Here is a 14,127-nt window from a genome sequence, read left to right as displayed (position 1 = left end):
ATATATATATATATATTAATTTTGCAAAACAAAATTCCAACGATTGAAATCAACTGCCGATAGTTTGGTTTCCATCAGAGAGAGTGCATTCCCGATCATTACCTTTGTCTGACAAAGGGGCTGATCTTGTCACTATGATCACCCACTCAGATGAATTCTCAGACTGCCCCAAAATGCCCAGGTTTTTGACCCCCGCTAAGGTCTCTCTGATTGGCATCTCAAAGACAGCCTGATCTGACACCTAGTGAAGTATCATAATTGAGACTAGGGGTCAAGTGTAACTTTCCAGTTTTGCCCATCTGTCTCCAAGGTCCAGGGCAATACTGGAAATCTAGTCCGATTCAAAGATTTGAGTAATCCCATACTACATGTGCCTTGGGTCTTACCCTGGTGGCCGAGACAGGCCATCCCAATACTTGGTAGCACACCAGTATCAGCCTTGGGAAGATAAATCTCCCTAGACTTATCCAATGGCTGTGAACATTTAAAACTAACACGAGTCTCAATGAGTGTCCAATTTTAAGGTCTTGCACAGAATTATACCAAACAATATGAATCAAACAAGCACTTTATTTATTTACACTAAATATCAAAAGTACATCAAATCAAATTGAAGCTAAAGGCATATGAAACTGTCTAACAGTCCTGATAGGTATGTTCTCACTTGAACCCTTCTCTAAAGATCTAGGTCGGTCGGCGATGCAACCCACAAGGGGATCCCGCTAGTCAGCTCCCGTGCGCCTTACGGGTTTACTCACCCGTTGACCCGCACGCATGTCAGACTCCTTGGTCCGAGTTTCAAGATGGGCCGAATGGGGAGCCCACAGGCCGATGTCCGGAGCATGCAGGTGCCGAGGCATGCCTAAAGGCGCATGCTACCTTCCACAATTGAGATGATGACGTCTCCATGAGCATAATGCGACAACCCGGGCTAGGGGCGCCGCCGCAATCCGCATCTGTCTGCTCCCCGAGTCGAGTGGCGGACTGGCTTTCACTGTTCCACATCCGACCGGGAAGCATCGCCGACCCCCATCCACTTCCCTCATGACAATTTCAAGCACTCTTTGACTATCTTTTCAAAGTCCGTTTCATCTTTACCTCGCGGTACTTGTTCGCTATTGGTCTCTCACCAGTATTTAGCCTTGGACGGAATTTACCGCCCAATTAGGTCTGCATTTCCAAACAACCCGACTCGCCAACAGTGCCTCGTGGTGTGACAGGGTCCGGGCACAACGGGGCTCTCACCCTCTCTAGTGCCCCCTTCCAAGGGACTTGGGCCTAGTCCATTACTGAGGACGCTTCTACAAACTACAATTTGGATGACGGAGGTCGCCCGATTCTCAAGCTGGGATGATCCCGGTTCGCTCGCCGTTACTAGGGGAATCCTTGTTAGTTTCTTTTCTTCTACTTATTGATATGCTTAAATTCAGTGGGTGGCCCCACCTGACCTAGGGTCGTAAGGCAGGCCCTGTCAACAATGGATCCCTCATCGGGTCACACACTCGACACCCCAATGACAACACAACATGCACGTTGTCCAGCATTCCACCACCTAAGATTAAACCACCTACCGTCATGGCACTTTGTTGTCGGGGGCCATCATTTGGGCCAATCGCACCAAAATGGAATGGGAGGCCAACATTTGCACCAACTCTCCAACACCTAATGAGGCAAGGGAGGGAGGGGCAACGATGCATGACGCCCAGGCAGGCGTGCCCTTGGCCTAGGGGCCTCGGGCGCAACTTGCGTTCAAAGACTCAATGGTTCATGGGATTCTGTAATTCACACCAAGTATCGCATTTTGCTACGTTCTTCATTGATGCGAGAGCCGAGATATCTGTTGTCGAGAGTCATTTTTGGAAACCGAGGCAAAACACCCAACAACGTTGGGATTGTGCACCCTTCCATGGAGATTCCTTGGAGTTATCCGTGTCTGGAGTTGGTTGTTAGCTAGGAGGCCACGAGACAATGTGTCTAGCGCAACCCCTGACAAGCGAGAGATGGCCAAGGAGGTCATACCCCAAGACCACCCCTCATGGACCCTTCCGGGCATCACATGTTTACAGGTCTTTCCATGGGGCAGGCTTCAGCAATGATCCTTTTGTAGGTTCACCTACAGAAACCTTGTTATGACTTATCCATCCTCTAAATGATAAGGTTCAGTGGACTTCTCGTGACGTCGCGAGCGGTGAGCTGCCCACGTCGCCACGATCCGAACACTTCACCGGACCATTCAATCGGTAGGAGCAACGGGCGGTGTGTACAAAGGGTAGGGACGTAGTCAACGCAAGCTGATGAATCGTGCTTACTAGAAATTCCTCATTGAAGACCAACAATTGCAATGATCTATCCCCATCACAATGAAATTTTCAAAGATTACACGGGCCTGTCGGCCAAGGCTATAGACTCGTTGAACACATCAATGTAGCGCGCGTACAGCCCAGAACAACTAAGGGCATCACAGACCTATTATTGCCTCAAACTTTCGTGGCCTAAATGGCCATAGTCCCTCTAAGAAGCTGGCCGCGGAGGGTGCCTCCGCGCAGCTAGTTAGCAGGCTGAGGTCTCGTTCGTTAATGAAATTAACCAGACAAATCACTCCAACAACTAAGAATGGCCATGCACCACCACCCATAGAATCAAGAAAGAGCTCTCAGTCTATCAATCCTTACTCTATTTGGACCTGGTAAGTTTCCCCATGTTGAGTCAAATTAAGCCATAGGCTCCACTCCTGGTGTTGCCCTTCCGTCAATTCCTTTAAGTTTCAACCTTGCGACCATACTCCCCCCGGAACCAAAAGACTTTGATTTCTCATAAGTGTCGGTGGAGTCCTAAAAGCAACATCCGCCGATCCCTGGTCGGAATCGTTTATGGTTGAGACTAGGATGGTATCTAATCATCTTCGAGCCCCCAACTTTCATTCTTGATTAATGAAACATCCTTGGCAAATGCTTTCGTAGTGGTTCATCTTTCATAAATCCAAGAATTTCACCTCTGATTATGAAATACAATGCCCCCGACTGTCCCTGTTAATCATTACTTTGATCCCAAAGGCCAACGTAATAAGACTGAAATCCTATGATGTTATTCCATGCTAATGTATACAGAGCATAGGTTTGCTTTGAGCACTCTAATTTCTACAAAGTAACAGCACCGGAAGCACGACCCGGCCAGTTAAGGCCAAGAACGCATCGCCGGTAGAAGGGACTAGACGACCGGTGCACACCACAAGGCGGACCGGTCGACCCAACCCAAGGTCCAACTACGAGCTTTTTAACTGCACAACTTAAATATACACTATTGGAGCAGGAATTACCACGGCTGTTGGCACCAGACTTGCCCTCCAATGGATCCTCGATAAGGGATTTATATTGTACTCATTCCAATTACCAGACTAGTAAAGCCCAGTATTGTTATTTATTTTCACTACCTCCCCATGTCAGGATTGGGTAATTTGCACGTTGGCTGCCTTCCTTGGATGTGGTAGCCGTTTCTCAGGCTCCCTCTCCGGAATCGAACCCTAATTCTCCGTCACCCATCACCACCATAGTAGGCCACCATCCTACCATTGAAAGTTGATAGGGCGGAAATTTTAATGACGCATTTCTGGCACAAAGGTCGTGCGATCCATCGAGATATCACGAATCATCAGAGCAACGGGCAAAACCTGTGTCAACCTTTTATCTAATAAATGCATCCCTTCCAGAAGTCGGAGTTTGGTGCACGTATTAGCTCTAGAATTACTATGGTTATCCGAGTAGTAGATACCATCAAACAAACTATAACTGATTTAATGATCCATTCGCAGTTTCACAGTCTGAAATAGTTCATACTTACACATGCATGGCTTAATCTTTGAGACAAGCATATGACTACTGGCAGGATCAACCGGGTAGCATTCCTTGTCGACATCACAACCCATATGAGACCATCTGAAAACATCAAACGCTCTACGTGGTTGCAATTGTCGATCACATATCTGGACATATAATAGGGTGGCAACAGGGGACCTAAGGCCCCTACCCTTGGCATCTTCCGCATCCAAGAGCACACACAATAGACATGTGACGAGTGCATTGCACAATCACAATACAATGCATGGCATCACGTTCTATGTGTTCATGGCTGCCTCACCCCCCACCTTGGGAGGAGAGAGACAAACTATCACTTGAGGGGTATCTATTCCATTTCTTTGGGTAGGCAACACAAGAACCATCCGCACACGCCTAGATAGCAACAACTACCTTGGGTGAAACTGAAGAGGAGGGGCAGGTTAATGGTTCCGACCACAAGCACAGAGCCCATCAACACATGCCATCCAAACACCACTCATGCGCATCACGTACACCTTCAGGCAATCACCCCCCAAACCAACGACGCATCAATGACACGTAGACTGGCCGAGGAAAGTAGCACCCAAAGGCCCCACTAAGCCCTGGAAGCAACCACCTACATGAATCAACATCCGAACCGGGTCACCAGGAGATCACAAGAAATGCGAGAGATGCCAACCGTGTTGCACCATTCCCACTCATGTGAGGTTCCCATGGGGGAATCCCATGCTTGAAATAGGTACGCCACAGAGGGACCATGGAGTGCCCTGGGCAGCATGCGGGGAGGCACCCAAAGCACAATTGCCAAACACCTTTCACGTCACCTAACCCAGCATCGCTGACCCACAAACACATGTTCATGAGCACTCGCGGGATGACACTATTAAGGCTATGGCAACGCATGCAGTGCTCAACACAGCAAGTGCAACCGCGCATGGTGCCGAGGGCACCAAACACAACACACATCGCTTGCAACCAAGGGGCACTCAATAGACATTGCGCTGCAACGCGTGCATCGCCGCACTCCCAGATCTCATCTAGTGCATGTCATTGTGCAGAAGCATGCACTATCAAGTAAAACCTTGCACATTGTGATGCACATAATTGCTCTACCATGTCGCGCTCGGTAAGCATTAATGTGCCTTCTTGTCGCCTTTAGTGCATGCAACTGCGCTACCTGTGCGTCGTGGGTGACGGGGGGGAAGCCCCATGACTGCCAATGCTCGCCCAATGGCGCCCCCAGGGGGTAACCCCCCAGAGTCACCACCCCCCCCCCCTCAAAGAGTACGTTAAGCTTTCGGGGCTCTGCCAGGAGGAAACATCACTTTTCTGAAAAATCATACTGGGGTTATCTTGAGATGTACAACTTAGATTAGTCTTAAACTTGAGGCATTAGTTAGGATGGAAAATTGATAAAATTAATTAAAATAAATTTTCGGAGAAAAATAATAAATTAATTAATTTTTAATCACTTAAAAATTACCAAAAATTGGGAAAGATCTGAAAAAATAATTTTAGAGGATAGGGGTTGCTTTTTCACACCTGCAAAAAAATTTGTGCACCGAAATAAGCTGGTTTGCTGCTGAAAATTATTGATATAAATGATTTTTCACTAATATTTAATTTCTAGAAATTACAAAAAATTAGGAAAAATTATTTTGTGGAATTGGGATTGCAAGGAATCAAAAGGGACACTCCCACACTACTTTTGTTTCAAGGTGAGCTAGTTTCATGCAAGAAAGGTGCACAAAGACGAGTTTGGGACTGTCAATCAAAGCGGTGACCTGGGGGTGTGGATGGGTGATATGTTGAACGAGCAACAGTGGTCACAAGTGCATTGTGGATGTGCACATCCCTTGCACCACGACACACCACATGAGGCACCAATTGCAATGTGGGTGTGCGCACCCACATAGTGCAAAATGATGCAGCATGGGGCATTGTGTGCAGTGCCAGCACATCCACCACGATGCACACCCACTTGCGCCCTGTGTTAATAGTGAAGTAGAGCTGTAAACTACACACTATACAAAGGTGGAATTGGTGCACCGAACACAAGTGGTAGTGTTACAGCCGTACACTACACACGGTGGGTGTAGTAGGGTTGTAAACTACTACACGATGTGTTACAGCCCTATCACTACAATAGTAGAAAACACTACACGTGTAGTGTTAACATGTTTAACACACACCACGGTAGTTTAGTGTTTTCTAATATTGGCCACTTCATGTGGAGGCACCACAGTAACCACTTGCATCAAGACACACCATGGGGGTACCACAACACACCCACACGTGGCAGTTCACACATGCACATGCATGCCCGCGCACAGCGGCCGCTCGCACACGCCCGCACACGCAGGCCCGTGCACAGCCGACGCCCGCTCATGCTTGCACATGCGCGCACACGCACGCATGCACATGCATGCACACGCAGGCCCATGCCCGCGTATAGCCGCCGCACGCACACGCCCACACACGTAGGCCCGCGCACAGCCACCGCCTGCAGACGCATGCACACGCCCACTCACGCCCTCGCACACACACACTGAGGAGACTAAAAGAAACCCTATTTTTGTCTCCTAAATTTCATCTTTTTACATTATTTTAGCACTGAAATGAACTTATTACTCTTGTATTTCGATCCAAGGCAATAAAGAAGGCAATTGGAAGAAAATAGGGCAAATCGGGTGATTTTGCATAGTTTCGCCGACAGTCAGTAATCTGGTCATAACTCTCAATTCCGAACTCTGAATTGACAATTCAAGAAGCATTAGAAAGAGGAAGGGAAGACCCACAACTTTTATGTTTTGGGTATTGACAGATTCGGCCAGCATCGAGTACGAAAACGAGCCCAAATTCGTAGCTAGTTCGCAGCCAGGCCCATTTCACAACTTAAGCCCAACTTGCAGAAATACCTTGAAGCAGCCCAAGTTTTAAAGCAGCCCAATTCGAATACAAGAGTCAAGAGTCCAAATCTCGAATGTAATCTCTAAAGAAAGAGTCTTATCCGATCTAAAGTCTTGAATGTAATCCTAGAGAGATTGAGATTAGATCATTAGATAAGAGATAGGATAGGATTAGTTCGAAGAAGATCAAGACTCCCTAAAGATAAGATGATCTCCTAGAAGGAGTTGGAAAACAGCCCTCTCATTGGCTATATAAAACTCACTCTCAAATCCAAGAGATCATCAAGAAGACCAAGAAACTCAACAAGGCAGTTTGGCTATGGAGAAGAAAAGCATGGAGATTGTGCAGATCATGAGCAGCTAAGCTTCTTTTCTGGTTCAAGGGGGGAGGTTCGATTGTATCATTGTGAGGTTCTGTAGTTACTTTATTTTCTTGCTTTCTAATTCAAATATTCATTGATTCTTGTGCATGTTTTTATTGGATGTTAATGTTAATTAGTTTGACAAACATAACTAATGTTGATCTTCCTATTGTTATCCATGATTTCGGTGATCCATAATTGTCACTAATAATGGTGCAAGTAGCAATTAGGTTGATTTCTTTTTGGGTCAATTGTTCGTGACAGCCTTTGACCAATGTTTTAACATGGTTCAACCTAAAGGAATCGATGGAATGAGATTATGTAATTGTAGCTATCTCAATTATTGTTATTTTGGTTTTAACTATTTTCACAAATCTTAATGCTATCACTGTTTAATATGGACGCTATCGTACCCAGTTGAGTGGTGATAAGTGTTGATCGAATGCTGGGTTTTGCCAACCGAATTAGGAAAACACAAGGTTTATTATGGCTATTCTAATAAATCTAAGGTTAAATGCTTGAATTGCAAGAATGCTGACATGTACCTAGGATCGATGGCCAATCGATTCAACCCGAACCCTTGAACCAGAATTCGGTAAGATTGATTTTCTCTTTTTTAAGTTGCTATTTATTTTCTTTTCTTTTAATTTTAGTATTTAAATTCTCTCACTCAATTACATTACCCATTCGGCTAAGAGATTATTGATTTGCTCCCTGTGGGATTCGACCTAGAACCACTTTTACTACAAATATTTTATTGTGGGACTAGTATTAATTTTGAGGGTTTCGACAAACCCGTCAAATTTGGCGCCGTTGCCGGGGAGCAACTTTAATTTCTTAGTTATTACCTTCTCTTTGTTAACCTCTTTTGTTTTATGACTCGTGCTTCTCAATGAGGTGAACTCGAGTACAACTCCGAAATTGAAAGAACCACCCGTTATTTAAGGAAGGATCGTTCACCAAATAGGGTGAATTCAAATTGCAAGTTGCCCACTTATGATTTTCCCATATTCGAAGAAGGAGAAAGAATGGCTGACAGAGAGATGACATTGAGGGAGTTGGCTGCATCGATTATGAACCAACAACCCTTATGCATCACGTACCCCACTCTTGAGGTAGCTTTTGAATTGAAATCTGGTTTGATACAATTATTGGCTATATTTCATGGTTTTCCAGGAGAGGACCCTCATAATCATCTAAAGGAATTCCATGTCGTCTATGCAAGCATGAAGCCCCAAGGTATGACCGAGGACCAGGTAAAATTCATAGCCTTCCCATTTACTTTAAGAGATAAAGTAAAGGATTGGTTGTATATTCTTCCTCCCGGTTTAGTACGCACATGGGATGAGATGAATAGGATATTCTTGGACAAATATTTTCCTGCATCCCGGGCTACAAATATAAGAAAAGAAATATGTGGAGTTCGACAATTTGGTGGTGAGACACTATACGAATATTGGAAAAGATTTAAACTTGTTGCTAGCTGTCCACACCACCAAATACCCGAACAACTGTTAATCCAATACTTCTATGAAGGGTTGCAGCCCATGGATAGAATTATGGTCGATGCAGCCAGTGGAGGAGCCTTGGTGAACAAGACACCCGAAGCGGCCAGGGAGTTAATCTCCAACATGGCCGAAAATTCATAGCAGTTCGGTGCAAGGACAGACGGTACCGTTAGACGGGTTAATGAGGTAAGCCATGTAAATTTAGAAAATCAGATTTCTGACTTGACTGCTTTGGTAAGACAACTCGTTGCAGGACAATTACAAACTACCAGGGTGTGTGGATCGATGCAGCAAGTGAGTGTCGTAGGAGGATTACCGGGCCAGCCCCAACAAAAGTATGATCCCTACTCCAATTACTACAGTCCAGGGTGGAGAGATCATCCAAATCTAAGCTACGGGAACCATGGAGGGCAGCAGAAATATCAGCCCTAGTATTTCATTCGACAGCCCCAGTTTTCAACACCCCTCACAGCACAAGGCCAACCCCCGAATTCAGGTATGTCCTTAGATAATATAGTTAAGGATCTCTCTACTAATACTCAGCAATTTCATCAGGAAACGAGAACCAGCATTCAAAATTTGGGGAACCAAATTAGCCAAATTGCCACTTCCATCAGCAAGTTGGAGGCGCAGAACTCCGGGAAACTACCCTCACAAACGGTAGTTAATCCAAAAGAGAATGCAAGTGCGGTGGTGTTTAGGAGTGGAAGAGAGTTGCAGTCCCAACCAAGCTCACCATCAAAGGTAGCCAAGGAAGAGGAAGGACAAGCATCAAACAACAGCCCCATTGAGGTAAAATCCGACCCCCCTCTCCCTAAGGTTATTAATGTTGTACCACCTTTTCCTAGCAGGTTGGCAAGTTCAAAAAAAGAGGAATACGAACAAGAAGTGTTAAAAACCTTCAAGAAGGTGGAGATCAACATTCCCTTGTTAGAAGTGCTAGGACACGCACACGCAGGCCCGTGCCCGTGCACGCAGCCCGTCGTGCGTGCATGCTTGTGCCAGCGCACGCCCACGCAACCAGCCCGCCGCGCACTGCACATGCACAGCCACACTTACACGCACAATGGCAGGCCACAGGGGCACAATGTGTAGTCGGCAACGTGCACCGGTAACCTCTATGGGGATATGGTGGGTGTGGAGTCATGGGATAATGGAAGGTTGTTCTGATGAGTTAGATTTCCCCAAGGGTGTTATGTTGAAAAGGAGGGGAGGTAAGGCTGTTCAAATGAGGTAGATTTTCACACCGACTTTCACCATGGCAGCCTTGTGCAGTCGACCAAGTGGGAGGGTAGCGTCGATAACCTCTATGGGGATATGGTGGGTGTGGAGCCATGGGATATGGAAGGTTATTCTGATGAGTAGGACTTTCACAAGCGTGTGTTATGTTGAAAAGGAGAGGGAGGGACTTTGTTCTTGGCACACCACGATGCATGAGGGAGGGACTTCTTTTGAAAACTCGTTACTGGGGGGAGGGACAAATCATTGTGGGATGTGAAATGTGGGGGGAGGGATGAATCGATGTGACAAAGGGCTGAATGTCAGTGGATCATGGCAGCAAGGCCACTCTGCCACTTACAATACCCCGTCGCGTATTTAAGTCGTCTGCAAAGGATTCTACCCACCACCCGGTCGGAATTGCGCTTCAAGGCGCCCACGTGGCTCATCCGTCACGCGGGCTTCACCAATGGCATGTGCCTTTGGGGGCCTAGAGGCCCCTACTGCGGGTCGGCAATCAAGCGACGGGCGTACGCATCGCTTGTTTAGCCAGGATTCTGACTTAGAGGTGTTCTGTCATAATCTAGCACACGGTAGCTTCGTGCCACTGGCTTTTCAACCAAGCGCGATGACCAATTGTGTGAATCAACGGTTCCTCTCGTACTAGGTTGAATTACTATCACGACACTGTCATCAGTAGGGTAAAACTAACCTGTCTCATGACGGTCTAAACCTAGCTCATGTTCCCTATTGGTGGATGAACAATCCAACACTTGGCGAATTCTGCTTCGCAATGATAGGAAGAGCCAACACCAAAGGATCAATCCCCTTGTACGTACCAGTTCTGAGTCGGCTGTTCGACGCCCGAGGAAGACCCTCGAGGGAGCTATTCCCGGTCCATCCCCCGATAGGAATCCTTCTGATTGTTCCATATAAACCTCTTCATTTAAATCTCCATTTAAGAAACTGCTTTTAACATCCATTTGGTGAACAGATAAGTGATAAATGGATGCTAATGCTATGAGTGTTCTAATAGAAGTTGTTTTAGCCACTGATGCATAGGTTTCAAAGTAATCAATCCCTTCCTTTTGACTAAATCCTTTGGCTACCAATCTAACCTTAAAAGTTTGTACAATTCCATCAGTGTTGTATTTTCTTCTAACACCTATTTACATTTTATTGGTTTTGATCCTAGAGGCAGATCTACTACTTCACATGTGTTATTTGACATTATTGAATACATTTCATCATTTATAGTTTCCTTCCAAAAGGCAGCATCTCTAGAGGTCATGGCCTCAATATAAGTTTTTGGATCATTTTCAATGTTTAGGACAATAGGTATCTTATTTAAAATCTTCTCTCAATTAGCCTCAACCAAAAATACAATTGACTGAGTGGAGATAAAATTTGAACCTAAGTGTTTCTCTGTTCTTTGTCTTTGACTTCTTCTAAGTCATAATGTAGGTGTTACAGTTGTGTCATTTTTTCTTTCAGTCTCATTATTATCAACAAGTATTGAGATCTGAGTTTCTCTATCATTTTCTGTGGATTCATTTTCTGTAGATTCATAATACAGTTTATTTTCAAAGAATTCAACATCTCTAGTTTCAATTGTTATGTTAGATTCTAAGTCTAGAAGCTTATAGGCCTTGTTATGTTTTACATATCCAACAAACATACTTTTCTTAGCTCTGAGTCATAATTTGGTTCTTTTAGGATCTGAAACTCTATAATATACTAAGCACCCCCACACTTTTAGATATGTTAAATTAGGCTTTCTTCTTGTTTATAATTCGTATGGGCATTTGTTATTAACTCTAAAAACTATTCTGTTATGTAAATGGCAAGCTGTTATGAGTGCTTCCCCCCACAGGTTTAAGGGTGCGTTAGCTTTTAACAACATGCAGTTTATCATTTCTGTAAGTATTCTATTTTTCCTTTCATCCAGGCCATTCTATTGAGGGGTATAGAGAGCAGAACACTAATGTATTATTCCAAATTCTTCACAGAAAGAATTCAACTCATTTTTAAAGTATTCAACACCCCTATCACTTCTAAGGATTTTAATTTTCTTTTCTAGTTGATTTTCAACTTCAGTCTTATATAGTTTAAACATGTCAAAGGCTTCATCCTTAGTTCTCATAAGGTAGACATAGGTGTACCTAGAAAAATCATCTATAAATATTATGAAGTATCTCTTACCTCCTCTAATTAATACACCATTGAGTTCATAGATGTCAGAATGGATTAGTTCTAGAAGTTGAGAATTTCTCTCAATACTAGGGAAATGTTTCTTAGCCATTTTAGATTTTACACATATTTCACATTTTTCAGTTGATTCATTACTGTAAGCAATTATACCTAGTTTGCTCATGTTCTTTATGGATTTAAAATTCAAGTGTGTTAATCTATCATGCCATAAAGAGATAATCAACAATACAAGCAGAAGCTTTTCCTTCATTAATACTTAATTTGAACATACCATTACAACCATATCCCTTTCCAACAAATATCCCATTCTTGGATAGGATTAGTTTGTCGGATTCAAAGACAACTTTGAATCCCCTCTTACAAACAAGATTTACTAAGACCAAGTTCTTTCTAATGTTAGGAACATGGAGAACATTCAGGAGAGTCAATGTCTTTTTGGAGGTGAAGTTCATCTCTACGTTGCCTCTTCCAGCAACTTTGGCACATGTTTGGTTTCCCATATGTACCTCCTAGCCATCAATCACTTCTTCATATGTCTTGAACAAGGATTTGTCCTTGCAAACATGGGTTGTGGTGCCTGAATCAAACCACCATCCAGAAGATGATTCTACCATGTTGACTTCAGTAACTATGGCCACGAGATTGTCTTCTACCATGTTTGTAGACTTAGTTCTGCCTTTCCGATGTCGGCAGACTTGGGCATAATGCCCCTTCTTTCCACAAACATAGCAGGATCCTTTCTTATTGTTGCTCTTTTTGAAGTTCACATCCTTCTTCTTTACTTGTAATGCATGGTTAGTCTTCTTCGATCCATTTTTCACAAAATTGACCTTAGAGTTCAGCATACCGGTCAAGGTCTTATCCCTATTGTCTCTAATTCGAGACTCTTCTTCAATACGAAGGTGTTGTTGAATTTACTCCAAGGTAAGTTCTTCAGCCTTGTGCAGAAGCTTCTTCCTGTAATCTTTCTAAGAGGGTGGAAGTTTGGCAATGATTGCTTCCACTTGGAAAGATTCAGGAAGAATGATGTTAAGGGATCGAATTTTGTTGACTATCACCTGTAGTTCATGAACTTGCTCCAATATGTGTTTAACGTCATTCATGGTGAAGTCAAAGTATTTTGCAATAAGATACCTATTCGTACCTGCTTCTTGCACCTTGTATTTGAATTCTAGGGCCTTCCAAATTTCTTTTGGAGATGTAAGTTCCTTGTAGAAGTTGTAGAGTCGGCCTGATAAAGCATTCAGTATGTATCTTCAGCACAAAAGTGAGTCCTCTTCTCGTTTTGCTCTTTCCTTCTTTAGTTTCTCTGAGTCTTTATTAGTGGGTTCAGGAAGTGATTGTAGATTCAGGTCCAGTAGATAGTATAGCTTTAATGTGGTCAGAAAGAAGATCATCTTGTCTTGCCATCGGCTGAAATTTACTCCATCGAACTGGTCTAGTCGAACAAGATCTTGGTTCATCATCTTGATCGAAGTCATACTTGCTTCCGCCTCCATTGCAAAATAACGTTCTAAAATTGTTGGGGAAGAATGGGGTCACTGTAACTTTGGAGGAGAAGCTCTGATGTGCGTCTGAAGACACTGCCTTTAGAACGTTATTTGCCCTCACTCAGTTTTACTGAGTTTGCTGTTGGGTTACAGGCAATTTCGTTCCCAGGATACAATAGAGCCTTGGGCGAGAATTTGCAACCAACAAAGTTGAAGAGTCTCTAGAGAAACCTTTTGTGAGACTGTAGCAGACCGGACTGAGAGAGAGAGAGAGTGAATTTCAAAATTGTGTGTTTTAGAGTCTGATTCATGCTCCTTAAATAATTTGCGAAGAGGTATGAAGAAAAGGTAGGTGTTGGTTTAAAGAAGGCACCTTGAATAGTCACAATTTCAAACATTGTGACTGTTTAAAAAGTAGTTAACAGTTGGTGACTGTTAACTTTGAATTGTCCCTCTTGATCACACCCGATCGAATCGTGACCGTTGATCTCATCAACGGTGATCAACGGTCATCAGTGCACCAATACCAGAGCTGTCTATCGCGAGCCACGCGGGTGCGAGCAAAGTGTGCCTTGAAAGCGCCTCATTGCGCCACA

At 44.1% G+C, this 14,127-nt stretch overlaps 1 non-coding gene and 2 pseudogenes across 1 annotated transcript; all 3 read right to left on the bottom strand.

The window, feature by feature from the left end:
- LOC148871828 (25S ribosomal RNA) overlaps positions 1-1,457 on the bottom strand; it is a 5,086-nt pseudogene extending 3,629 nt beyond the window's left edge.
- A 239-nt stretch (positions 1,458-1,696) lies between these two features.
- LOC148871827 (5.8S ribosomal RNA) lies at positions 1,697-1,852 on the bottom strand. The gene has a single exon (XR_016108496.1). It is a non-coding gene; the product is annotated as a 5.8S ribosomal RNA (ribosomal RNA).
- Positions 1,853-2,090: 238 nt separating this feature from the next.
- On the bottom strand, positions 2,091-3,895 carry LOC148871826 (18S ribosomal RNA; annotated as a pseudogene).
- Between the last annotated feature and the right edge of the window lie 10,232 nt (positions 3,896-14,127).

This window comes from Nelumbo lutea, chromosome 2, assembly GCF_056320005.1.
Source record: "Nelumbo lutea isolate HS-2025 chromosome 2, American lotus-T2T, whole genome shotgun sequence".
Taxonomy (NCBI): Eukaryota; Viridiplantae; Streptophyta; class Magnoliopsida; order Proteales; family Nelumbonaceae; genus Nelumbo; species Nelumbo lutea.
The sequence above is the reverse complement of the archived record's forward strand: the minus strand, read 5'-3'. Positions and strand labels throughout refer to the sequence as shown.